The sequence below is a fragment of the Herpailurus yagouaroundi genome, unplaced genomic scaffold (assembly GCF_014898765.1).
Source record: "Herpailurus yagouaroundi ecotype Mexico unplaced genomic scaffold, PumYag 140, whole genome shotgun sequence".
Classification (NCBI taxonomy): domain Eukaryota; kingdom Metazoa; phylum Chordata; class Mammalia; order Carnivora; family Felidae; genus Herpailurus; species Herpailurus yagouaroundi.
Window position 1 is genome coordinate 19,664,683 of NW_024412395.1, and position 25,208 is coordinate 19,689,890.

The 25,208-nt window shown below is 41.1% G+C and overlaps 1 protein-coding gene and 1 long non-coding RNA gene across 2 annotated transcripts in view; one reads left to right on the top strand and one right to left on the bottom strand.

The window, feature by feature from the left end:
* Window positions 1-25,208, top strand: part of THSD7B (thrombospondin type 1 domain containing 7B) — a 1,621,840-nt gene that overhangs the window by 88,548 nt on the left and 1,508,084 nt on the right. The window lies entirely within an intron of this gene.
* Window positions 3,660-6,725, bottom strand: LOC121030501 (uncharacterized). The gene is made up of 2 exons (XR_005790255.1): window positions 6,615-6,725; window positions 3,660-3,873 (listed from the first exon to the last, which is right to left on the bottom strand). It is a non-coding gene; the product is annotated as an uncharacterized LOC121030501 (long non-coding RNA).

Sequence of the window (25,208 nt, forward strand, 5' to 3'; positions counted from 1 at the left end):
TGAGGATGCTCCCAGATCCAAGAATCTGAGACCATATCTTAATCAATTTAGTGGGAGTATATCAGGGCTTATACAACCAACAAAAGGCCAGAAATGTGGACTTGGGGGTGGGCAGCAAATAAAGCAGCCCCCGAGGGTTGAGAAGCTGGTGTTTCAGCGGGAATGGTTTGGCCATTATCACCTCTGGGGCTGCTGGACTCTGCCAGGATTCCACTACCATTAGAAGATTTTAGCCACCTCTTCTTAGTCAAGATTTAAAGGTCATGAGCCTTCCCAGGCCACTTGTCTGTACCTTGATTCCTGAGGGTAGCAAGAGGGAAGATCTGGCTTCAGCCTCTCTCTTTTCCTAAGATTACTAACAAAAGAGAAACTTCCCCTAAATAGGAAGGGAAGCCAGATCCTGTACAGTAAAAAAACAAACCAAAACAAAATCACATAACACACACACACACACACACACACACACACACACACACACACACACTCATGTACAATACTACTTTTCTACCAAGCAAAGCAGTGAGTAGTCCTGTTTATATTTTGCTTTGGCCTTTTTGATCCTACATTGCCCTGTTTCAGGTTGTGTCTCTAAAATTTGGAGTCCAAATGATCTATCCCTGTCTCTTCTACTGGTTCCTGTTCTTCCTCTTATCTCCTGTAGTTGTCATCAATGCTCACCATTTCTATATAGAAAGGCCCATTTCTATTCCCTTGGGGGTACATGATTGTATTATACTTTCTCAATCCCCTTGAGATTGAATGTGGACATATGTTTTATTTTGGCCAATAGAAGGGAAATGGAAGAGGCTTCCATGAGGAAGCTTTCAGAACCTGTACCTGATTTGCCACACTGTCTTCTCCCTGACATGGTTGGTGATCATTGAAGCACTTGTCCAGATGGAACCTCTGTCAGTCTGGGTCCTTAAGGGATTATGGTGAGCGAAGCCACCAGCCAACTCAGTGGACATGAAATAAATCTTAATTGCCTTTACGATTTTAGGGTTGTTTGTTACTGGAGCATAACTTAGACCATCCTAACTGATGTAGCTGACACTACATCCATCTCCCTCCATCTCCAGCTGAGCTTCTCTGAAGATTGTAGATCTCCTCCCCCCTCTCTCTAACAGCTTCAGCTTTTACCTCCACACACTAAAGTTGCATTTCCTGCTTCCTACTCCCACTTCCAATTTCCACTTGGATACCTCTAAATTTGCAAAATATGCAGGGGTGAATTCCTCCCAGAGCCAATTCTTTGTATAACTTCTCTATCTGTGTAGGTCACTATCAATTTTCTAGCTACTGAGTTCTAAATCTGAGGGATCTCTTTGACTCACTCTCTGCCTTCATCCTTGCTTCTCATTAGTCACCAAATCGTCTCTCATCTTCATGTGTGAGGTCTCTTGAGTTTAACTTTAGTGCCACTTACTATCTACCTCATAGACTCTCTTGCATGTAGTGAAAGGCATATGAATCAGTGCACTATATTCATTTGCTAGGGCCGTCTTAACTAAATGCAATGAACTTGGGGTCTTAACTCACAGAAATTTATTTTCTCACAGTTCTGGAGGCTGGGATTCCACAATCAAGGTGCTGACAGTTTGGTTTTTCCTGAAGCCCTTCTCCTTGGTTTGCAGACAGCCACCTTCTCACTGTGCACATATCACTGGTATGTCTCTCTCTTCTTATGAGGACACCAGTCATTTTGGACCTTATGACCTCATTTAACCTCAGTTACCTCTTTAAAGGCCTTATCTCCAAATACGTCACAGTAGGGGTTAAACTTCAACATGTGAATTTGGGGCGTGGAATACAACTGAGTCCATAAGAGTTCACCAATCAGTCATATTGGGATCAGGCTTTGACTCAGCAACTAGTGAGAGAAAGATACCATGCCAGAAATAGTGGTACAAGCCAAGGCCATTATGAGCTCCTGGTTTAGAAGTTACAGCAGGGCTGGCAGCAGTGGAGATTGGTCTGAATCAGAGTTCCGAGCCCAAACATTGCTCAGAAGGTGCACAAAAATGGCTGTGCAAACTGACATGCCTGATGCTTGGTGGTAGCAGCTTGTGGTTATCACATCAGACCAGTTCTGCAATGAGGTGGCATTATTTCCAAAGTTCAGCTTCAATGGTGATTCTCCAGTCCTCTTAACAATTCCATTTTGCCTTATGTATATGATGTTTATGGTATGTAGTAAAATAATAAGGCCCTTGTAGCTTATTTATTATAAATATTCAGTATGACTTATATGTCCATAGAAAGTGTTTTGTTCAAATGTTTTCTAAAATACTCATTGAAATAATAGTGATTTGGCCACTTTCAAGAATAAGAAAACATCTTTGTGATTGAGATAATCTATATATTAGAATGGCTTGGCCAGTTCTAGACCTGGGTCTCCTGTATCTATTACAAAAACTTCCTTTCTATTTAATCACTTAGAATTGACTTCCACTGCTTGGAATAAAAAATCCTGATGCCTAGATTATGGTAACAAGCTCCCAACCTGCTCCTTTACTCTAATTTATGTTAAAAATCATTGTCAAGCAAATATTCCTAAAACACTGCTTTCATAATGACTATCTCTGTCTACAAATTTTTAGGGAGACCTGAATGTTGTTATGTTAGCTTTTTGTTCTCTCAGTTGCAAGTGTCAACACGAATTCAAATTGACATAAGCAAAAAAAGATCATTTATTGGCTAACATAGCTGTCAAGTCCAAAGGGATAGATAAAAGTTAAGGCATTCAGGCATAGCAGCATTTAGGGCCTCCAATTAAGTTTTGAGGGCTGTGTCTTTCTTCATTCCCAAGTCTCTCCCTCCCTCCCTCCCTCCCTCCCTCCTTCCTTCCTTCCTTCCTTCCTTCCTTCCTTCCTTCTCTTCCTTTCTTTCTCTTTCTTTCTTTCTTTCTTTCTTTCTTTCTTTCTTTCTTTCTTCTTTCCTTCCTTCCTTCCTTCCTTCCTTCCTTCCTTCCTTCCTTCTCTTTGTCTCAACAAAACTCTGATGGGTTTTTCTTGAGTCATGTGTTCTTCACTGGGGCAATCAACGTCCAGAGGATGGGATTCCAGTGGGCCAGCCTGGGCTGTGCACTAGCTGCTAATGTGGGAGAGGTGGCCACAGTTCAGTCCCTCTAGGTCAGGGAATGCCAGTTTCTCCAAAGGAAAAAAAATGTCACAACAATAATTTCAGAAACACACCAGGTTTTGTGGGCAGCATTCTCTAGCCCTCCAAATCACACTGGCATTTTTCCTGTTCTGCCAGGGGGAGGTCAGCGCTTGTGTTCTGGACACTAGTGATGACCTTGGGCTTCCTTAGGAAGAAGCTGCCTGTGTCTGAGGTAAATAAGCTTTCTCTGGAAGTGAGTAGAGATTGTCCTCCTGGGTGAGAGAGCCATGTGCCGTGTTTCTGCTTTCCACCCTATCTCACTGCTTTTGAAGCTAACTGAATTCACTTTTTGCTAGTTCTGGCAGCATCACCAGCCCCTTTTTCTGCTCACAGCCCTGAAGGAGGCCTTATGTGGTCTTTTGACAGCCCACTCCTTGCACCCAGGGAGAATTGGACCCATTGTTTCATGGGGTTTCCTTTAGGCTAATCTGAGGAGTGTGAAAGAACCCATTTAGAAGGGTCTGATGAAAAAGGACAAAATAAAGATCAAACCCAGACACAATCAAAAGCTGTTTGTTAACAGGCAAGATGTTCTTCAAAGCGTTTATCAGGAGCCAGGGGAGACTTATCTTGCAGCATTATGTGGAGAAAGTAGGCGGGTCTGAGGGCATTCATTTGAAGTTCTAAACAGATGACTGCTGGCCTGGCAGCTGGGTTGGGAATTATCGGCAAGTCTCTTGGGTTAAGTGGGCAGCACTCGTAGATAAGTGTCTGGGAAAAATAACAAGTCATGTAATAAGTAATGTTTATTGGGAAAGTCCCCCAAACCTCCTGTCCTTGCACCCACTTCCAGGAAGGAGCTACATGCTGAAAGTTTCCTTATCCTGAATCCCTGGTTTAGGAAATTGAGCTATTCTGGTGTCATATAAGCCTTGTACCTATTTTTGAAATGATAAACAAATGCATGGAAGCATTATCTTCCTCAAACTAGCACTAGACTGGGACAAAATGGTACTTGCAGGGCTAGCCTCTATAATGCCTGCTATTAATGGTGATAGGTAACATTTATTGAATACCTACCACATGCCAGGTATGCATTGTGCCCACATGATCTCATTTGATTCTCACCACACCCTAAACTCTTATTATCCCCATTTTATAGATGTAGGAACTGAGACCCTGTGAAATTCATGTAAATCACTTAAAGTTGCACAGCTAAGGGGCGCCTGGGTGGCGCAGTCGGTTGGGCGTCCGACTTCAGCCAGGTCACGATCTCGCAGTCCGTGAGTTCGAGCCCCGCGTCAGGCTCTGGGCTGATGGCTCAGAGCCTGGAGCCTGTTTCCGATTCTGTGTCTCCCTCTCTCTCTGCCCCTTCCCCGTTCATGCTCTGTCTCTCTCTGTCCCAAAAATAAATAAAAATGTTGAAAAAAAAATTAAAAAAAAAAGTTGCACAGCTAATACATAGTAGAACTGGGGGCTAAAACTCTATGGCTTGCTATATCCAGAGCCTGTGCTCTTAATTGCTTATCCTACTGCCATTTTAATGAGACCCACCAAGGACTTCATCTCCCTTTTTCCTTAGAAAATGGGAACTGAGTTTTTCGTTTGAAACTTCAGTCCCAGATGGAGAGACTGGGACTCATAGAAGTTTGATTAACTCAACTGGAACTGTAATGGTTCACAGGATTGACCGTAAGAGATAGATTTTTTTTCTTATTGTAAAAGACAAGCTATGAGTCAAACACCAACAGATTTAAGGACATGGGGTGGTGGCAGAAAGGATACCCAAAATGCAGAGTTACTCAGATACCCATTTGAGTTAATGTTTGTAATGATTCCTATTAGCACACACGTGTTTTAATATCACTCCTTAAAAGAGCAACTACAAATTGTGTTTCCCCAAACAGTAGCCATTGTAACATGTAGCTATTTAAATTTAAAGTAGTTAAATAAAATTTAAAATGCAGTATTTCAGTTCTGTCAGCCACTTCTCAAGTGCCCAATAACAGATACAGAACATTCCCATCATTGCAGAAAGTTCTGTTGGACGGCAGTGCTACAAAACCTCCTTTGACCCATGCTCCACACTACTTACCACACCATTTCTTGCTGTTCTCTGCAAAACTCCTTGAAGAGTCAGCTCTACTGTTATCTCCCCTTTCTCCCCTCCCTTTCTCTCCACAGTCTACTGCATATCAACCACTTCACTGAACATTGTCTTTCCAGGGTCATTAATAATCCACACTTGCCCAACCCAGAGGTCAATGTCCTCACCTAGTCTGTCCTCTCAGTGTGGGATGCTGCTGGTTACACTCTCCCTTTTCATACACTGCCTTCTCTGAGCTTCTGGAAGACCATACTGTCTTGGTCCTCCTCCTACCTGAATGGGACACCTGGCAGTCTTCTTTACTCCCTTATCCTCCCCAGCAAGACCTGTCATTACAGGGTCCCTGGGGCTTGGTCCTCAGACCTCCTGTCTTACATATCTACACTCTCTCCATGGGTGATCTCAACAACAAAAAGCAGAAAGCACAGCACTCATCTCCTGGGCTTAAAGCCCTACAATAGCTTTCATTTGCAACCAGAATAAAATTCAGAGTCCCTACTGTGGCCTTCAAGGTCCTGCATGAGATAGTTTCTGCCTTCCTCTCCCTCTGTTCTATCTGTGTTGGTTTTCTCTCTGTCCTTTGGCTAGGTTATTTGCTCTTGGCTTGGAGCCATAGGATTAAACTGCTTTCCTCCAGATCTTCCAATGGCTGATGCTTGTCATCGTTTGGGTCTTTTTTTTTTTTTAGTTTATTTATTTATTTTTGTGAGAGAGAATGAGCAGAAGAGAGTCAGAGAGAGAGAGAGAGAGAGAGAGAGAGAGAGAGAGAGAATCCCAGGCAGGCTCCACCCTGTCTGTGCAGACCTGATGTTCCCATGAACCATGAGATCATGACCTGAACCAAAATCCAGAGTTGAATGCTCAACCCACTGAGCCACACCGCTGTCCCATCATTTGGGTCTTAATTCAAGTATCACCTCAGAAAAGTCATCCTTGACCACTCAAGGATCCGGCAGCTGTCCTCTTCACACACTAATATACCTTGTCCTATTTTATTTTATTCATGGCATTTATTAGTAATTGAACTTTCCTCATTTATTTATGTTTTATGGTCTGTTTTTTGACATTGGCATATAAGCTCCTTGAGGGGTAGTTCCTCTATTTCTCTTACCACTCAGTACCTACTACAAAGTTTGGCACATAGTAGGTGCTCAATTAAGGCTTCTTGACCTGAAAAGTTACTTGACTAACAATTTGGCCAGGAGTCAGAATGGGGATACTAGGACTATAACAGACTCCCTTGAGAGTCAATCAGAGGCAGAGGAAGGACATTAGTGGGATGTACATTAGTGGGATGTACAGCTAGGAGTAGAAAACTTTGTTGAAGGAGCTTTTTGCTTCTAGCCAGCTGGACATGGCTCATGTTTTAAACCAATTTCCTTCTATTTTATAACGCTACGTGTACCTTAAGAATGTCAATTTCTCTTACTCTTTTTGCTGATTTCCTCTGAAAGATGCTAACCCAACATCAGTATGCCTTTGGACAAACCATTCATGGACCTTGGTTTCTCCATCCATAAAGCAATTTGGCTTTAGTAGAGAATTCCTACTTTCTCTCAGCATTCTATTTCTAATTGCCTGATGTCACTTTAAGGAACCTTAGATTATACTCTTTCAGAAAAGCAATTTCACAATAATTTATAAAAGACTTTAAAAATAATTTCACTTCTAGAATATATCCTAAAGAAATAGTCATAAATTTGAGCAGAGAGTAATTCACAATTAATTCACAATTATGTTTATCTTAGATTTATTAATAATAATTAAAAAGTCAGAAACAATTTAATCAACAGTAAGAAAAGCTAAATAAATTCAAATACTTGTGTGTTTGAATATTAAAATATTAGAATATTAGAATGAAAATTCCAAGAACTGTTAGAAATGAAGATTTCCCCCAAAAATATAATAATGAGGAAAACCTTTATAATTCTTGTTAAATTATTTATAATTTTGATCTATAAAATACCTGTGTTTATGAAAAGAAAACCTGGAGAAAATCAAAACGTAACTTGCAGTTATCTTTGGACATGAGATTAGTCTTCTTTTAATATTTGTTATTATTTTCTTAGGCAATGAGCATGTAGTTCTTCTTACAGCCAGCGAATTACATTTTTAGGCAGGAGGAATGGATTCCAGTGTTAGGAATTTGGAGTTGGAAGTCTCAGGTTCAGTACAGTTTAGCTCAACACATATTTACTGAATGCCTTTTATGAGTCAGGCACTGTTTCATGAGCTGGGGATAAAACACAGAGAAGGCAGAGTCTGGCTTATGAGACAGACTGAAAATTGAACATTTGCCTGGAAGATTATCACAGTGTGCTATGGGAACAGGGGGAAGCAGGAGAGAGTGTTTGGAGAGAGTGGTGAAGGAGACACAGTGCTTCAGGAACAGTGTCCTGAAAGTTCTGGGTCATGGTTCTGGTCCTACTTACTTGTTCCTGACTTTGGGCCAGTCATTCAAACAGTCAGCCTCTCAGTTCCCCATCGTAAAATGCAAATAACACTACCAACCCTCTCTACTAAAGTAGGTTGTGATTTTTTCAGATCATATGGAGACGGAGAATAGGAATGCTTTTGGCACCTGAGAAGAGCTATCAGGGGCTTATGGATTTAACCTAAAGACAGCAGGAAGTAGAAGCCTTGATTTAATGATTAACAGCTCAGTAAGGCCTGAGGCCAGTTGGATGACAATTCTCTTGTGTCTTGAGTGAGGTTGCCACTTCTCCCTTCCTCTGAGCCTAGCAGCTATTTTGTGGTATGTTATCACTCCAAAAAAAAAAAAAAAAAAAAAAAAAAGTGCAATAAAGCTAATAGGGGTCTAAAATGGGTCTGTGTAGGAGAGTCTGTGCTTCCGCATTGTAATGTCCTCTCCTTCTCCTCCCTGGCTTTAGCTCTGGGGGTGACCTTCTTAAATCATCATGTTTTATGACCCAGAGGAAATTGTGCTGCAGTTAAGGACCCCCATCCCTATTATTTTGAAATTCACAAGCCTGGGTACTGTCTGGAATTAGACTGGAGGACATGTGGAGCTGGTAGCATTGATGTTCAGTTTGCAGCTGTTGAAGTTGGATTCTTTTGTGTCAGTGGCATCTCCCATTGGCCCCAGTCCCTGGGTCACCACATGTTTCAGAACAAAAGGGAAAGGCTGAAGCTCCTCCTGGCATGGCCAGATCTCAAATCTGCTTACTCAGGAAGGCAAAGCCACCAGAGATGGGATTTGGTAGTTCCCTAAGATAGTCAGTGAGTCTGCTTTTTCTGCTCTTCTTTTGGGGTGGTCTGGCTCTTTCCTAGGGATCCTTGCACAGAATAATTGGTTCATTCTCTCTCAGTTTCCCTCTCTTCCTCTGATCTTTCTCCTTTTTATTTCCCCTCTCCTCTTCCCTCCCTTTCATTTTCAACAAATATTTATTGAGAATCTATTATGCTTCTGGCATTGTGTTATGCACTGCAGGGAAAACAAATGGAAAATGCTGCCCAAAATTTTATTTTATTTTGTTTTTAAGTTTATTTATTTATTTTGAGAGAGAGAGAGGGAGGGAGGGGCAGAGAGAATCCCAAGCAGGCTCCATGCTGTGAGCACACAGCCCGATGTGGGGCTAGAACCTATGAACCATGAGATCATGACCTGAGCTGAAACCAAGAATTGGATGCCCAACTGACTGAGCCACCCAGGCACCCTGCCCCCAATTTTAGATGAATACTCTGGAACTTTCAGAGAGCTGTCACTACCAGGCAAGATGATCAGGTTAGACTTCATGGGGTTCTGTCAGTAAGTTTCCATGGGAAAGGTTTTTTTTGTTTCTCCTGAGCTTTATAGTAGAGCTAGAGTCTGGATATGCAGAGAGGAAGTGGAGAAAATGGCCCAAACAAGGCATGGAAGTAGGGACCAAGTGCAGTGGAGGTTAAGGTCAAGATGGACAGCCTGCCTTTGTCTCTCCTGTCTCTCACAGGGGATGGATAAAATCTCACTCAGCCATGAGAATTCCATTTCTTAGCATAAAACCTTCCCTTCCTCTCCTGGTTCTAAAGAAGTAATTCTGTATGGTTGGGCTCTTCCAAAACTTTTAACCCACTTGCTGAAGAATTTTGGCATAAAAAGATGACAGTGGAAACATGAATACCTACAGTGCAAAAAAGGTCTTTCCTTTTAAGTTACAGAAAGTATTAGCATCATACTTAGCAACACCCATGTTTTTTATAAGTCTGCTCTTTATAAGTCTGGACACTAAATAAAACCATTTTATAATTTCTGCCCCGGACCTTAAGAAGTTTCATTGTACACTTCTACAGACCAACAAGTACTTTGAGGACAGGCACTGGGTCCTTATTACGCTTGTAACCTAATACGGTGCTTCATAAAAGTTTATTGACTGACAGCACTAATGTGAACAGACACATAAGGGCATGTATTCTGAAAAATCTAGATAAGAATAAAGTGGTAGCAGCTCTATTTCCCAGGAAGACAAATTGAGGCAAAGTACATGAAGAGCTTTGCTTAGTCTTTCTGCCAGAATTTGACAGAAATTCTCTTCTGAATTTCGGCCCTGTGGCGAGCTCGGCATGGCCTTGGCAGAGTGAGGCCTGTCATGTCTACCACATGGTTGCTTCCCTGCAGTGCCAAAGGATGAGGCCATTTGGAGACAATCACCTTCTGTCTCTGGGCTCTGACATCTGGAAGGTGGACGACCAACAGGCCTTGGCCAGGCCTCCTGGCCCTCCAGCTTGCCGCATGTTTGTTGGAAGCCGCTTCTCAGGAGAAGAGTGTGGCGGTGAAGGTCACCTTCTGGACAAATAATTCCGGTCCAGGGGCACCAGATGCAATAGGGAGTGTGAGGCAATGAACAAATGAGCAAATGACTTTGTCTTAAAAGAAAATAAGATTTCAACAGAGCTGTGAGTGTCCTTTGCTCAACGGGATTGGCACTCTGTAGAGAAATGACTGAGGGTGGCTTGGTTAGAATCCAATTTTAGTAATTAGTTCTATTCACAGTAAGGCATGTTAATAGGTCCCATGTTGAGCAGGCAGAATCCCCTGCCTCAGGTGCCAAGTGCCAATTAATGAAATCAACTTTCAGGTCCCACAGGTAAACAACCATTCTCTATCCATTCTCTTGGAGCTGTAGGCAGGCGTTTCCCTGAGTAGCATAGATCATGGATAAATAGACTGTAAGCTCCAAGAAGACAGGAGTCATTCTTGTTTTGTTCACTGCCATATTCTCAGTTGTCAGGCTTATCCCTAGCATTTGTATCAGAATGCAGAAAAAACAAGTAATTTTTCCTCTCCCTCTATTCTTGCCTTTTGCAATAGGACTTTGCAGTTCCTGGCCTTGGGACTTGATTTGGCTACACAATATGAAAGAAGCTACATGGTCTCAGTTCTGAGCCTAGACTTTAAAAGCCCTTGCACACTTCTTCTCTCCTTGAACCCTGCAGAGCCTCCGTGTGAACAAGGTAGGGCTGGCCTGCTGAACAAAGGACATATAGGCCCATTCATTTGCTCATCACCCCAGCTAACAACTAGCCAACCCCTACAAATATAGTGACCTTGATGATCAGTAGCTGACCATGGATGCATGAGTGAGTCTAACTGAGACCAGAAGAATTTTCCAACTGGGTCCAACCCAAAAGGTCACCCAGGAAATACGAACTAAGGAAATGGTGATTGTTTCAAGCCACGAAGTTTAAGGTGGTTTGTTATCCTATAAAAACTAATTAGGTATCCAGTATATATTTCCTGAGAGATAAATGAATTATTGATTAAATGCCAACCAGCCTTAGCTTGCCCAGATACTATCTTTTATAGTATTGTTTTCCTTTTTTCCTAACACTTACCACAAGCAGAGTTATCTTGTGCCCTTATTGGTCTACTTATTTATTTACTATCTTCTTTTAAAGTATGTAAGTTCCATGCAGACAGGAGGATATTATGTCTATCTTACTCATCTTTCAGTTCCTATGGTCTGGAGCAGTTCTTGACACATTGTGGGCTGTCCAAATATTTACTGAATGAAAAGGTGGGGCACCTAATGGGCTATCAATAAATATTTATTGAATGAAGAGTGAATAGATTTCATTAATATCAATTATAGTGAGCCTAGATGAGCAAAGAGCTTGGGAAGTGGGTATCACATGTATTGGCTAAGGTATCCTTCACTCTGTATGTTTTCCTTGACCCTCTTAGTGTCCCTGACTGGGTCTGAAAATTAAACTGACAAAGACAAATTAACAGGAGAGAAGCAAGTTTATTTAATGTAAGTTTTATATTCACAATAGCCTTCATAAAGAAATGAAGATCTGGAGGAATGGTTCAACCTGAGTATTTTCATGCTAGGTTTGATGAAGGGTGGATAGTCATGTAGAAAGGATGGGGCAAAAAGCACGAGGTAAATGTAGTAAGCTTGGAGAAGCTTAGCAAGGCCTGTTCTGATTCTTCTCTGCATCCCGTTGTTTTCAGAGGTAAGGATGCTGCTTTTTTCTGGGTACAGGGAAGGCACCTCCTCCATGAGGGTTTTATGACTTGTTTCAGGGGAAAAAAGGGAGGGGGGAGCAACCTTCTTTCTTCTACTTTTTTCTCACAATCCTTCAGCTTAGAATATTCAGTATACCAAGATGCAGTGTGTTGTGAACCCCATCATCCTTAATTTTTTTTCTTTGTAAAGCACTTATTGAAGTGCTTATTGACGCCTGGCAGGTGAAAGTAAAGAACTGTGCTTTTGAGGAGATATTGCTATATTTCCTTTCTTGTACCTCAATTTTTAGGCCCCTATTTCCCTTCCCCACTAATTTTTAATTATTTGTGTTTAGATGATTGGCTTGGATTTTCTCCATTGAAAATACCACCAGTGGAAAGTTGCTATTCAACAGGTTATAGTTTCAGTTAAGCAAAAGAATAAGTTTTAGAGATCTGTTGTATAAAGCTATGCCTGTATGTAGCAATATCATGTTGTACATTAAAAATGTATTAAGAGAGTAGATCTCATGTTAAGTGTTCTTACTAGAGTTTTTTCAAAAATAAATATAACATGGCTGTAATTTGTTGGGAGTGAGAGTTCAGAACATCCCTATCTCCAAAGGCAATGGTACACCAAGAGGAAGCTGAACAAACAGGTCTTGCTAAGTTTTCCCCAGTTTACTGCACTTACTTTATACCCTTTTGAAAGGTGTTTTGAAAGTCACACCTCCATGACTTTCCACTTTTCATCAAAACTAGTATTAAAAAATGCTCAAGTGGAACTGTTTCTTCAGGTCTTCATTTCTCTTATAAAGGCTCCAGTGTTACGTAAAACTTACATTAAATGAATGTGTTAGCTTGTCTCTTGTTAATCTGTCTTTGATCAGCCTAATTTATAGGGGCCCCAGCCAGAGAAGCTGAGAGGGAAGTAGGAAAAAGATGATATTTAGAAGAGAATAGTGGCATTTTTGTGATTCTAAGGATCAGTTCTTTGGCTATGCTCAGAGTCTGAGAGTGGAAACATCACGCATGGTATTAAAAATACATCCTTAGTGGGGCGCCAGGGGGGCTCAGTCAGTTAAGTGTCCAACTTCAGCTCAGGTCATGATCTCATGGTCTGTGGGGTTGAGCCCTCCGTCAGGCTCTGTGCTGACAGCTAGGAGCCTGGATCCTACTTCAGATTCTGTGTCTCCCTCTCTCTGCCCCTCTTCCACTCATGCTCTGTCTGTCTGTCTCTCTCTCAAAAATAAAAACAAACATTAAAAAAATACATCATTAGCAATTAAAAAAGGAAAACCATTTTAAAAAGCACTGCCACCACACCGTCAGTAGTAGCATCAACGACAGAAACAACAACAGCAGCAAAACTTTGTTTCTAAGATTTCCTATCTCTTCTTTCCCCTGCTCCTACCTCAGATATTTATCTTGGCCTCTACGCATTTACCTTCCCAGAGGCAGTAAAGATATCCTTTATTTACTCATATTTGTTTTCTGCCTTAGGTCTAAGTGGACAGAGAAATGACACAGAAGACAATGCAGACAAGATCTGCATTTTAAAATCTGAATTATATTTATTCACTTGTTAATAATAAAATTACAATGCACTCTTAACATGCAACCAAATGAAGTCTTTCTCTTATTTCTTATCAACTGTTGTTAGCAAAATGTATAATTAGTATTCTATTATACAGCTTCATTTTGAAAAAAGGATAGCACAATAAATGAGTACATTTGGACTCAGTTTGGAGTCTTACTACAAAGTGGCCAAACACATGGTAGATTTCCTTTTGCCTTTACAGTTAGGAGCTCCAGCATCTAAACATCATTTAGAACAAAGAGATGGACCTTGATTTTCCCAGAAAAGCTTTGTGCTGTTTAAATCTGTCATCTTCCGGGGCGCCTGGGTGGCGCAGTCGGTTAAGCGTCCGACTTCAGCCAGGTCACGATCTCGCGGTCTGGGAGTTTGAGCCCCGCGTCAGGCTCTGGGCTGATGGCTCAGAGCCTGGAGCCTGTTTCCGATTCTGTGTCTCCCTCTCTCTCTGCCCCTCCCCCGTTCATGCTCTGTCTCTCTCTGTCCCAAAAATAGATAAACGTTGAAAAAAAAAATTAAAAAAAAAAATAAACCTGTCATCTTCCGATTCTAGGGTTGAAAAGAGTCTAGGGTTCCTGAAGAGTCAAGGAATAGAATACTTTGTAGTGCAGCATAGGGGAGGAAAAGTTTTCCTTGATCCTCTTAGGGTTCTTGGCTACATGACAATTAAACGGACAAAGACAGATTAATAGGAGAAAAGCATACAGATTTATTTACTAGAAATTTTACATGATGTAGGAGCCTTCATAAAGAAATTAAGACCCAAAGAAGCATTTAAACCTGAGTATTTTTATGTTAGATTTGATGAAGAGTGGACAGTGATCAGAACATTATAGGTTAGAGTGTGAGGTAAGAGAAATAAACTGGGGAAACTTAGCAAGACCAGTGTCCCTGGGGATAGGAAAGGCAGCTCTCACATGAGGGTTTTTTGTTTTTTTATGTTTATTTATTTTTTTGAGGGAGAGAGATAAACAGAGAGAGTGTTGGAGGGGCAGAGAGAGAGGGAGACAGAGGATCCGAAGCGGGCTCTGCACTGACAGCGGAGAGACATGGGGCTTGAACTCGTGAACTATGTATGAAATCATGACCTGAGCCGAAGTTGGAGGCTTAACCCACTGAGCCACCTAGGCACCCCTCATATGAGGGTTTTAAGACCTGCTTCAGGGGAGAAGGGGAAGTGGAGTCAGAGTGACCTTCCTGCTTCCGCTGTTTTTGCAAACACCTTCAGCTTAAAATATTTGATATGCCCACCTACCATATTTTGGGGTATTGTGTATTGAACCCCATCATTAGACATCTCAGACACTTTGGGCATTGTCACAGATTATAGTTATTTTTACTTTAGGAGTAGGGAAAGGGAGGTGGGGAAGAAACTTCCTTTTGCTACTCCGATTACCCCTCCCAGATAACTGCCAACATTGCTTCTCTTCAAGCCTGGCTCAGACCATGAGCCACACATGTCAAATGTGGTATGAAATATGTGACTGGCTGAGTGCCCAGTACTCATAAAACATCTTATGGAGGGGTTCAACTGGGTCGGTTAAATTTCTCAATTTTTCAAAGACAGTGTATGCCAGTTCCCTTTCCAGTTCCAAACGTATGATTTGTTAGGATCTTTCCTTTCACTCCTCTTTTCCACGTGGCTCTTTCACATCATTCTTTTTTCCTCAGTCTGTTTTCAGAGCCATTTATTTGGATTTCAAATCAGCCCATCAGGGCGTTGACTTCAGGGGGTGAGTGAAAAGAAAGGAATCCAGAGGAAGGCCCACCTGCACCTCTGCCTGTCATTGATATCGTCAAAAGGGATTTATTAGGCACTGACTTGTGCCTAATCTCCCTTGGAGTCTAAATTTATTGTTGAGAAATCTCAGACCTTAATGGGTATCCAAGTGTTTCAGATTCAATTGCAGATGAATCTTAATGGCAATTCAAATGTTTGAAGACAAAGTTCCACAAATCCTTCTCATGCTTTTATTCAATAACTACTTGTTATTATGGGTTTATAAATTGATTGCACTAGACTTACACTTGGTGAGCAAATTTTTATAAAGATCTTAATCCAGAAAGTCAACGTAGGTGGCATTTTTAAGCTAATTCTTTTGCTCTGGACAGCACACCCAGCCGATGCTTCCCGTTTTCCCCTCTCGGTGCCCTAACCCTTGCTTGCAAGTAGCCAGGATATCAGATCATGAAAAGCCCAAGGACGGGGATCAAAATGTGGATGACAGGAAGCTCAGCAGGAGGATATTAACACTAATTAGAATACTTTTTTCTGACCACAGATAATGATGGCTTTCTTTGTTCAGCATCATGAGTAAATCCTCTCACTACAGATTTCCATACTCCAAACCAATCTGGGCATCTGGATGCTGTTATGGCTGAATTAGCCATTCCAATTAGAGAAAGTAGGGAGTTGCCTCCGTGTTTCGATTCCCCAATCATCTGTGATAACTGGATTTAAGGGGGGTTTATGAAGCTGTTCTTAGAAGGAAGATGCATTAGCTATGACATGACCTATTAAGCATGTGCAGAAGTTATGAGCTGAGAAAGGGTAGGGACACACATAAGTATTTTGAATTGACACTTATTTTTTTTTCCCCCCTCACTGTGCTGGCTCTGTGCTGAATTAATTCCATTTTTATCTTGCTTTTAAATAAAAATTTATGGATGGCAGCTGAGGTCCTTCCTAGGGTCTTTATGATTTGGGATTAAGATCCTTAAGTGTCTGGGCAACTCATTAGCATGTGCACTCTAGCCACTTGTATGGAGTCAGTGGAAGAAAGGAAATGAAGGAGAAGGATGGGGAAAGAACAAAGAAAAAGTAGGCAGCCATTTTTAGATAATAATAGTTTTAATCATAATAGCCATTATTATTAAAATTATTATTATTATTTCACTGGAGCAGTTAGAAGGCTTCCTTTAAGGGCTAAAGATCACATGCTACCCCCAACTATAGCAGAATAAGCATCTTGGCCAGAATTTACATTCATTTTGAAAGTAAGGGTTTAAAAGCCTAATTTAAATTCTAAAACATGACTTTTTAAAAATGTTGGGAAAACAAACATGCAAACAACATTCTACCACACAAAAATCTGAAGGCAGTGTTGAGATGAGAAGCAGTGAGGTTGTATCCTTTCCAGATACACACCATGGCTCTTTCAACATGTGCGTCTTTGGCCCATTGGGAGGCTTTTTTTTGCCAGTGGATTTGTGTTTGTTGGGCAGGGCTGATGTGTAATACAAAGACTAACGTGTAACCTTGAGCCTGCAACCAAGACCCACATCCCAAGTGCGTCCAAGCCGGATAGTCTCCTTTCCACTCCACTAATGATGAGGTAGTGAGGTGGTGAATCTCAGGATGCCCTTTCCTTGGCAGACTCTCTGCTGTGGCTGTTACCTGCTGGAGCCACCCCATGGGGAATTAGTCATGCAGAGTCCTACGTCACGGAACACGAGGAGTTTTTATAACTCAGTTCCTTTTACAGGGTTTGAGCTGGCCTACCCTTGGCCTTTGGGGTCTGGGTAAAAGTGCCTCCTGTCTACTTTCTGTGAACTGCACGGCCAGGTCAGCATAAACCGGCACTATCCAGGGTTCGAATAGCTTCATAAAGTGTTCATAAGGATCTCCCTGAAAGGAGATTCCTTGAACTTTTCTTGGCACCTTTTCAGTGTTCAATAAATTTTCTCTCATCCTACCCTTCAGTGGCCTTTCCACAGTGCTGAAAACAAATACTGAGAGGTTAAAAGCTGGTTAAGAACTTCTCTGGTTCACAACAAACATTTATTGTGTAAGTCATCATATGGATGATTGACATATCTCACTAAGATTCATGGAGGGCTTTTTGAATTAGAGAAGAGCTTGATACCTCCAAATATTAAATATATTTATTTACCCAATATAGTTTACACAGCACAGTTTGAAGCATATGAGTGGAGGGATTGTAGTGAGGTAAGTAAAATTCAGCTCATGCAAGTGAACTTGTTTTTGTTAACTGAAACAGTCAAGATGGGGCTTTACTCTATGTCTATGCCTATGCTTCACTGTTCCTTGGAAAACTGGGGCATAGCTGGACATCAAGAAGAGAGAAATCAATGCAGACTCCAGCTTCTATATCTACAGAGTCCCCAAGGGCAAGACTTCATCTTGTTCATAATCACAGAGGCTGACACTTACCAGGTGCTTAATAGATGCTGGATAGGGAATTATAGAAGGAACTGAAGCAAAGGGATGTTAGTGAAAAGTGCAATTAGTGGGGCCTGGTGTTTCAGTGGTGCTCATCGATGAGGAAGGTGATTAAATATTAACTTGTATTCTGTTTTAAATACAGAGAAAACATTTTCATGTTTCTTTGACTTTAGATTTTTCATGTGTGAGTTAGAGAGTTGGAGAGTTGGATCAGATAATACCAAAGGTCCTACCACATCTAGCATGCCAAGAATCTATTCCCAATTACTGTACCCAGAGAGTACTATATTTGTACCTTAGTCAATAAATACTGAGTACCCATTAGCTTGGCTCACTCTATTAGCTTGTTGGGGATATGGAATAAATGTACTATGGTCTCTACCCTTAGGAGTTAGAAAGAAAAAAATATCACATAAAATGCAATGAGAAAACAGTTTATTGTTCAACTGTTGCCTCTAAAGATGGCTTCATGAGTGAGGAGTCTTGGAGAATGAGGCTAACTTGGGTAACTAGATAATGGGGAGAAATATCAATCCATGTTGAAGGAAGAGTATGATAAAAGGTGAGAACCAATGGACATGTTTGGAGACTCTGAGAATATGGACATAATTTTAGAATGGGAAGTAGAGAGAAATACATTCGGATAGATAGACTAAAAGCATATTCTAAAGACTGAAGGAAAGTAGAAGGTAGCAAAGGTATTAGAGATACATTATCATTGTCCTCATCTTACCAGGCTTCTGATTAAGCTTCTGATTAAGTTATATAATGGGTCATCCTTCTGGAAATGCTCTCTACTCTTAGCTTCCATAGACCACACATTTTTTTACTTTCCTTCTATCTCACTGGTCTCCTCAGTCTCCTTTGCAAGCTCATCTTCCTCTATCCAATCTCTAAGTATTGGAGGCCCTCAGGGTCCAGTCCTTGGCTCTCTTCTCTATCTACTGTACTCGAGTTAATCTAGCTTCATAACTTTAAATGCCATCTGCATGGAGGTAACTAACTCCCCAATACATATCTCTGACCTCATCTTACCCCTTGGGCTCCTCAAACTCATATTTCCAGCTGCATACTTGACATCTCCACTTAGATACCCCACAGGACCCCCCCCCCTTACATATTAATCACTCCTGCTTCCATATTGATCACTCCCCATTGTGGCTGAGGCTGCTGGTGTCTACCACCATCCTTTTGACTCTTTTTTCTTTAGTAAAATAACTTTCCAATTTTAGCTTAACATACAGCTGTCCAGCCAAAGGCTCTATTTTATGTTCTCCATTTCAGTTAGGTGTGGTCATGTCACTGGCTCTCACCAATGAGATGTCAACAGAAGTGAGGTGTGCCACTTCCAGTTGGTGGCTCCAAAACTGTGCTTTCCTGGTGGGCTGGCAGGCAGTTGGGAAAGCTGAAGGCAGAACAGCTAACTTAGATCCAGAAACAGAAACATTGCATTTAGGATAGCTAAGCTATGCTACCAACCATGGACTCTCTACCTATGGCTTATTATGTGAGAGAGAAATTATTCCATATTCTTTCAGCCACTATGCTCAGGAACCATTTTGTATAGCAGCTTACATTGTATCCCTAACCAATCTACCCAATCTTCCCCATCTCAACAAGTGCTATCTTCATGTACCTAATTTCCTGAGCCAGAAACCTGTTGATGCCTCATTTTTCTTCAAATCCAATTTATCAGTAAATCCTATTGATTGTACCTAAAAAATTATATCTCAGATCCATCCACAACCCAAATTCATTCATAGCTACTACCTTACCTCCAAAGTGATCACCTCGTTTTGGGTTTGGCCCCATATAGCCTGAAGCCAAGGTGTCAGCAGAACCAAGTCTCTAGGGGTGGATCCTTCCTTGCCTCTTCCAGCTTCTAGTGGTTGCCAGAAATCCTTGGAGTTCTGTGGTTTGTGGCAGCATCACTTGAATCCTGCCTCTGTTGCCCCCTGGCACCCTCCCTGCATGTCTTCTCTGTGTCTCGTTCTTCCTCCTCCTCTTCCTCCTCCTCCTTCTTCTTTTTCTGCTGCTGCTGCTTCTGCTTCTTCTCTTCCTCCTCCTCCTCCTCCTTCTCCTCCTTTTAATATTTATTTACTTATTTTGTGATAAAGCAAGAGAGAGAGAGAGAGAGAGAGAGAGAGAGAGAGAGAGAGAACTCCAAGCAGACTCCGCACTGTCAGCGCAGAGCCCAACTCGGAACTCAGACTCACAAGCCGTGATATCATGACTTGAGCGGAAATCAAGAGTTACACGCTTAACCGACTGAGCCACCCAAGCGCCCCTCTGTGTTTCTCTTCTTATAAGGACAGCAGTCATATTAGATTTATGGCTTACCTAATTCCAGTATGGCTTCACCTTAACTAATTATGTCCACAAAGACTCTGTTTTCAAATAAGATCACACTCTGAGGATCCAGTTAGACACGAGGTTTTTTTTGGAGGGGTGTGGGGCACTATTCAACCCAGTGTTCTGGAGGTTTAAGGAAACCAGTTTGCAATATTCCAGGTAGGAGGTAAATAAAGGCCTGACCTATGTTGCATTGAGAATCAAGTGGAAAGTATAACGCCTAATGACAATTGGTCATGATTAAGAAATGATAGACCATAGAATTTTAGGCATGGAAGAGACCTTAGAGGCCTCAAATCTAGTGATTTTCAAGTTAAGCTTCTTATATCCTTCAAATAAGGTACCTCAAGGGTAGCTAGAAAGTCGGGCAGAGGGGCATAAGTAAGGTTTTCCAGGCCAACCACCCCTTGTATAATCAGAACAATTACAGCTTTATGTTTTAGATGTTTGTCCACAGAAGATTTTGTTTGAAGATTGATTTTGTTATAAATCTCTTCTAAATCTCTCATTTCACTGATCGGGAAATTGCAGCCAATTAAAGAACAAGACAGTGATTCAGAAGTAAATTGCATAGTGTGGACTGTTGGATTTAAGAATGTGGGGAGAAGCCAACCAGAGCGGTACAGGAAATTTACATGAAAGAGAAGAGGTTTAAACCTATTCACCACATTTGTGAAATGCAATGAGAAAACAAAGTTCAATTGTCTTTGTTCCTATAAACTATAGTTCTTTTGGACAGAGATGTGGAATTGGCCCTGTTCCTGGAGCAGGGACACAGGACATAGTAGAAGGAGCCAGGAGATCTGAGTATAATTCTGTCCTGACCACATCAGTGAGCAACAGACTGGACACAGGGACGAAGGGGAGGGAAGTGACATCCAGATTTCACAAGTAAATAATAAGGAGATAGGATGGTATGCAAATGGGGAAAGGTGGTTTGGACAGAGATCTAGTTTATAGAGGACCATTTTTTTTTTTTTTAATTTTTGGACATATTAGGTTTGAAGTGACACCGGAAAACTAAAATTTTGGCAAGTAAACCTGTGTCTATTTGTAGTGCCCATGACTTTCATTTCGATGATGGACAAGGTAGTGTCTCCTATTCCATGCTGTGGAATAGTGCCTTCCCAAGGGGCCTGTTTTGGGATGCACATTGTAGAGGTTAAAGAAATGGTAACCTGTGACTAGGACCATCATCTCTCACCTGGACCGTGTACATACTCTCTGGCTAAGTGGTCTTCCCAAATCAATTCAGTCTTATTTTAATTTTTTTTTCCACATTGCTGTCAGTTATTTCAAAACACAAAGCTGAATGTGTTATCCATTCCTGCTTTAAAACTCTTTTCATTGCTCTTAGAGCAAAGATCAAAGTCCTTTATGTGCCTTATGACATGTGCTTATTCAGGTGGGTCTGACCTCTGCCTTGACTTCCTAGCCTCATGTGGCACCACCTTTCCCCCTGGCCTTGGAAATCTAGCCACACTTAGTTTTGCTGACTTCTTCCTGCCCCGGGGCCCTTGTATTTGTCCTTCATGCTGTCCTTTCCTGTACCTTAAACTCTCTCCAAACACACATTCATCGTTAAGATGCCAGCAAAGTCAACACGTCTTAGGGATTTTTTTCCCTGACCTAAGTCTAAGTCAGTTTAGATCAGATTCCTTTGTTTCTTTCAGAGCACTAAGCTCAGTTCATAAATATGCACTTTTTGCCTTTGGATATTTGTTTACTGTTTACTTCTCTTACTCTAGGTCCATAGAGCAGGGGCTATGTATGCCTTGCTATGCTTAGCACCTAGCATAGCACCTGGCATGTAATAATGGAATGAATGAATGAATGAATGAATGAATGAATGAATAAAAGCCATAATCCAAATATTTGACTTTTTTAGATTCCAGACTCTAATGTTGAATTCTAAAGCACAACTTTTTTGGGGAGGGGGGTGGCAAATATTGCTTTTGGCTATAGGATTATATCACACTTTAAGAAAAATTTAAAATTTAGATCTTCCCACTATATAAGTATTTGGCAAGTTATATTGAATATTAAAAATACATTTCCTTAAAGACCTTGATTTGGGTTATTAAAGCACTTGCTGAGAGATATTCTTATGTTTTAAGAGTAAAGAAATTACTTGACTTCAAAAAAAACCAAAAACCTCTCTAGAAAATCAGGTTACTGCTTTGCCTTTTGAGAGCTGCAGTAGCCATGGAGGTGCTGCTCCGAACTCCCTTGAAGAAAGAACTTGCCTAGAGCCTGATGAGTTGACAGTCTCTAGCTGTGAGTGCCTTCAGGCCACAACCAAGCTTCCTAGCAGAGGCCACTATGCTGGCTCTTCCTAGGCAGCCCCCAGGAAATGATTGAGCTTGGTTGGAATGCCAGGACCTGGCCATTTCTGCCCTTTTTTGCTTCTCTACTGGTGCCCTTTCCCCTGGAACTCCCAGTTGGGTTGTCCAAATGGGTTGGCAAATTGGTTTGCTGAGCCTGCATTGTGGTTGGAGGCTCTCTTTTCCCAATACTGCTTCCTCTCTAAGATCACAGTCTGAAGGCTTTCTCTTCCCCATTTCCTTCCTTTCCCTTTGATGTTTCCTGAGCTATCCCCTCCAGTAGACCTGTTGCGTTCCTAACACTCTCACCATCTGCTTCCCAAAACATCCATCCAACATAGGAGGCTTCTAGTAATTTAATGATATAAGATGAAAATGTTAGGATTTCATTTATCTTCATTTTTAAATTTTCTTTTCCTAGCTATTCTCTCTGAAGATTTTTTAGTAGCTCAATGTATAAGGCCTACTTCTGAAATGAAGAATAATTCCAGAAGAAAGATAATTCTTGTTTCTAGTCTGTAAACTCCATGAGACCTGAGATTTGTTTGTTTCTGTCATATCCCAACACTTGACATGTAGCAGATGCTCTATGAATATTTGTTGAATGATTGAATGTATACCTTAAGAACCACTTTTTGTTTATATTAAATGGAAGAGACAAGAATAAGATATACTGTAATAGCATTTTAGATACAGGTTGTATTAGTTGGGTAGAGCTGCCCTAACAAAGAGCCACAGACTGGGTGGCTAAAGCAACAGATTAATTTTCTTACAGTTCTGAAGGCTAGAAGTCTGAAATCAAGGTGTCAGCAGGATTAGTTTCTTCTGAGGTCTCTCTTGTTAACTATAAATGGCCATCTTCTTTCTGTGTTTTTACATGGCCTTCCCTATGTGAGGATCTGTGTCTTAATTTCTTCATAAAGACGCCAGTCATGGATTAGAGCCCACAAAGACCTGATTTTAACTCAGTTACCTCTTTTTTTTTTTTTTAATGTTTATTTATTTTTGAGAGAAAGAGAGAGAGAGAAAGTGCCAGTGGGGGGAGGGGGGGGTGAGGGGGCAGAGAGCGGGAGACAGAGAATCCCAAGCAGGCTCTGTGCTGACTGCAGACAGCCCAGTGTGGGCCTCGAACTCATGAATTGTGAGATCATAACCTGAGCCGAAGTCAGATGCTCCGCTGACTGAGCCACCCAGCCGCCCCTAACTCAGTTACCTCTGTAAAGACCCCATTTCCAAATGCAGCCACATTCTGAGGTACTGAGAGTTAGCACTTCAACATAGGAATTTTGAGGGATACAATTTAGCCCATAACAGAGGCCCATAAAAACATGCCAATAAGGAACCCTGGTTTAAGATGTTTTACTTTGTGCAGCGCCTGGGAGGCTCAGTCGGTTAAGCGTCCGTCCGACTTCGGGTCAGGTCATGATCTCACGGTTGGTGAGTTCGAGCCCCGAATCGGCTCTGTGCTGACAGCTCGGAGCCTGGAGCCTGCTTCGGATTCTGTGTCTCCTTCTATCTCTGCCCCTCCCCAACTTGTGCTCTGTCTCTCTCTGTCTCTCAAAAATAAATGTCAAAAAAAAATTTTTAAGATGTTTTACTTTGTGTTGGGTGCAGATAGAAATAGAAATAAAATACAATAAAATAATACGAAAAATAAAAATTATATGAAACAAAGCAAATGTCTGATTTACAGCCAAAGAGTTATATAGGTATATCTAAAAATCAGACAATAAAGTATGAGGCTAACCTTCTTGAGTAATTCCTGGGTGGACTTGTATGCTTGACCAAGTAAATCACACATCATAAAAAAGAAACAAATTACAATTCGTAAATGACCATATGATTGAAACTACCAATGGAAATTTCTTTACTGTGTGGACTTAAAATCTAAATCTAATCAGATAGTATTTTTCTCACTAAAACACATATTTTTTGAAGAGAGTTTATATTCATGGTAGGACAGTTTGTTTCCCAGAATAATACAAATTATGAGATTATTACTTATTAAAACATTAATTTGATTTTAACCACAGGAAAAATGTTAATTTTTCCTTTCCAGTCCCTGTTATCCGCCTGATTCCTGAGCCTATCAAAGTAATAAAATAACGGACCTGGGGTATGCCCTCCACAAAAGTGAACATTGGTCTTTTTCTGCTGGCATTTCTTACCTCTGAAACTTGCATTATGTTACATGCTGTAAACCACCATTGTTGTGTGCTGCTATATTTTGGGGACTTATTAGAATGAAGGAAGTTCTTCCCTAACATGACATTTCCTTTCTAATACAATACAAAAATGGAGTATTTAGGGTTGACCACTTATACATTGTTCCCATTTCAAGCCCCACGGTACTGCCGTCATGTATGAATGCCTAACCCTTTTAGAGATTTCCTTTAAGGTTTTCTGGTATGTTTACTTTCCTGTGGGTTATGAAAGACCTGACCTCTCTGGGAGAAGTCTTTTGAGAAACCCCAGATGCATATCACCTCTATGAGGTCCTTAACTGGCCAGCCTTGTAAAGATGGTGCCATGACTGTGTATTGATTTGAGACTGCTTCACTCATCATAAACCCAGTCTGGCCTGTGACTACCATTCTCCTCTATTTGTGGAATTCTCTAGAACCCTTCCATGAGATCATGACTGTCAGTTCAGGAACTCTGGATTATATCCAAGTCTCTATCAAGAATATAATATTAAGATTTCTACTACTAGTGAATTCTACTACTAGAATCTAAATACCTTGAGGGTAATGTACATGTCTGATTTGTTAAAAAATGTAAAACTGTTAAAAGATAAACTGAGGCATAGTAAAAAGTTTTAAGAGCTTCTTTGAGCAAAAATTGATCAGAATACGGTAGCATCAAACCAGAAGTGGTTAGGGGCGCTCCTTGATAGGAGCTGGGAGAAAGACTTACATAGAAAAGATGCAGAAGTAAAGAAAGGAAGTTATTTGATTGACTATACCTTAAAGCCTGTTGGATATTTGCGATTGCTTGTCCTTAGCATTTTGATTTTGTAACCTTGAGCATTTACGCAGGCTTAGATTTTGATTTGCTTAAGTAGGCTAGCTACCCTGGTGGCTTAGAGCCACCTC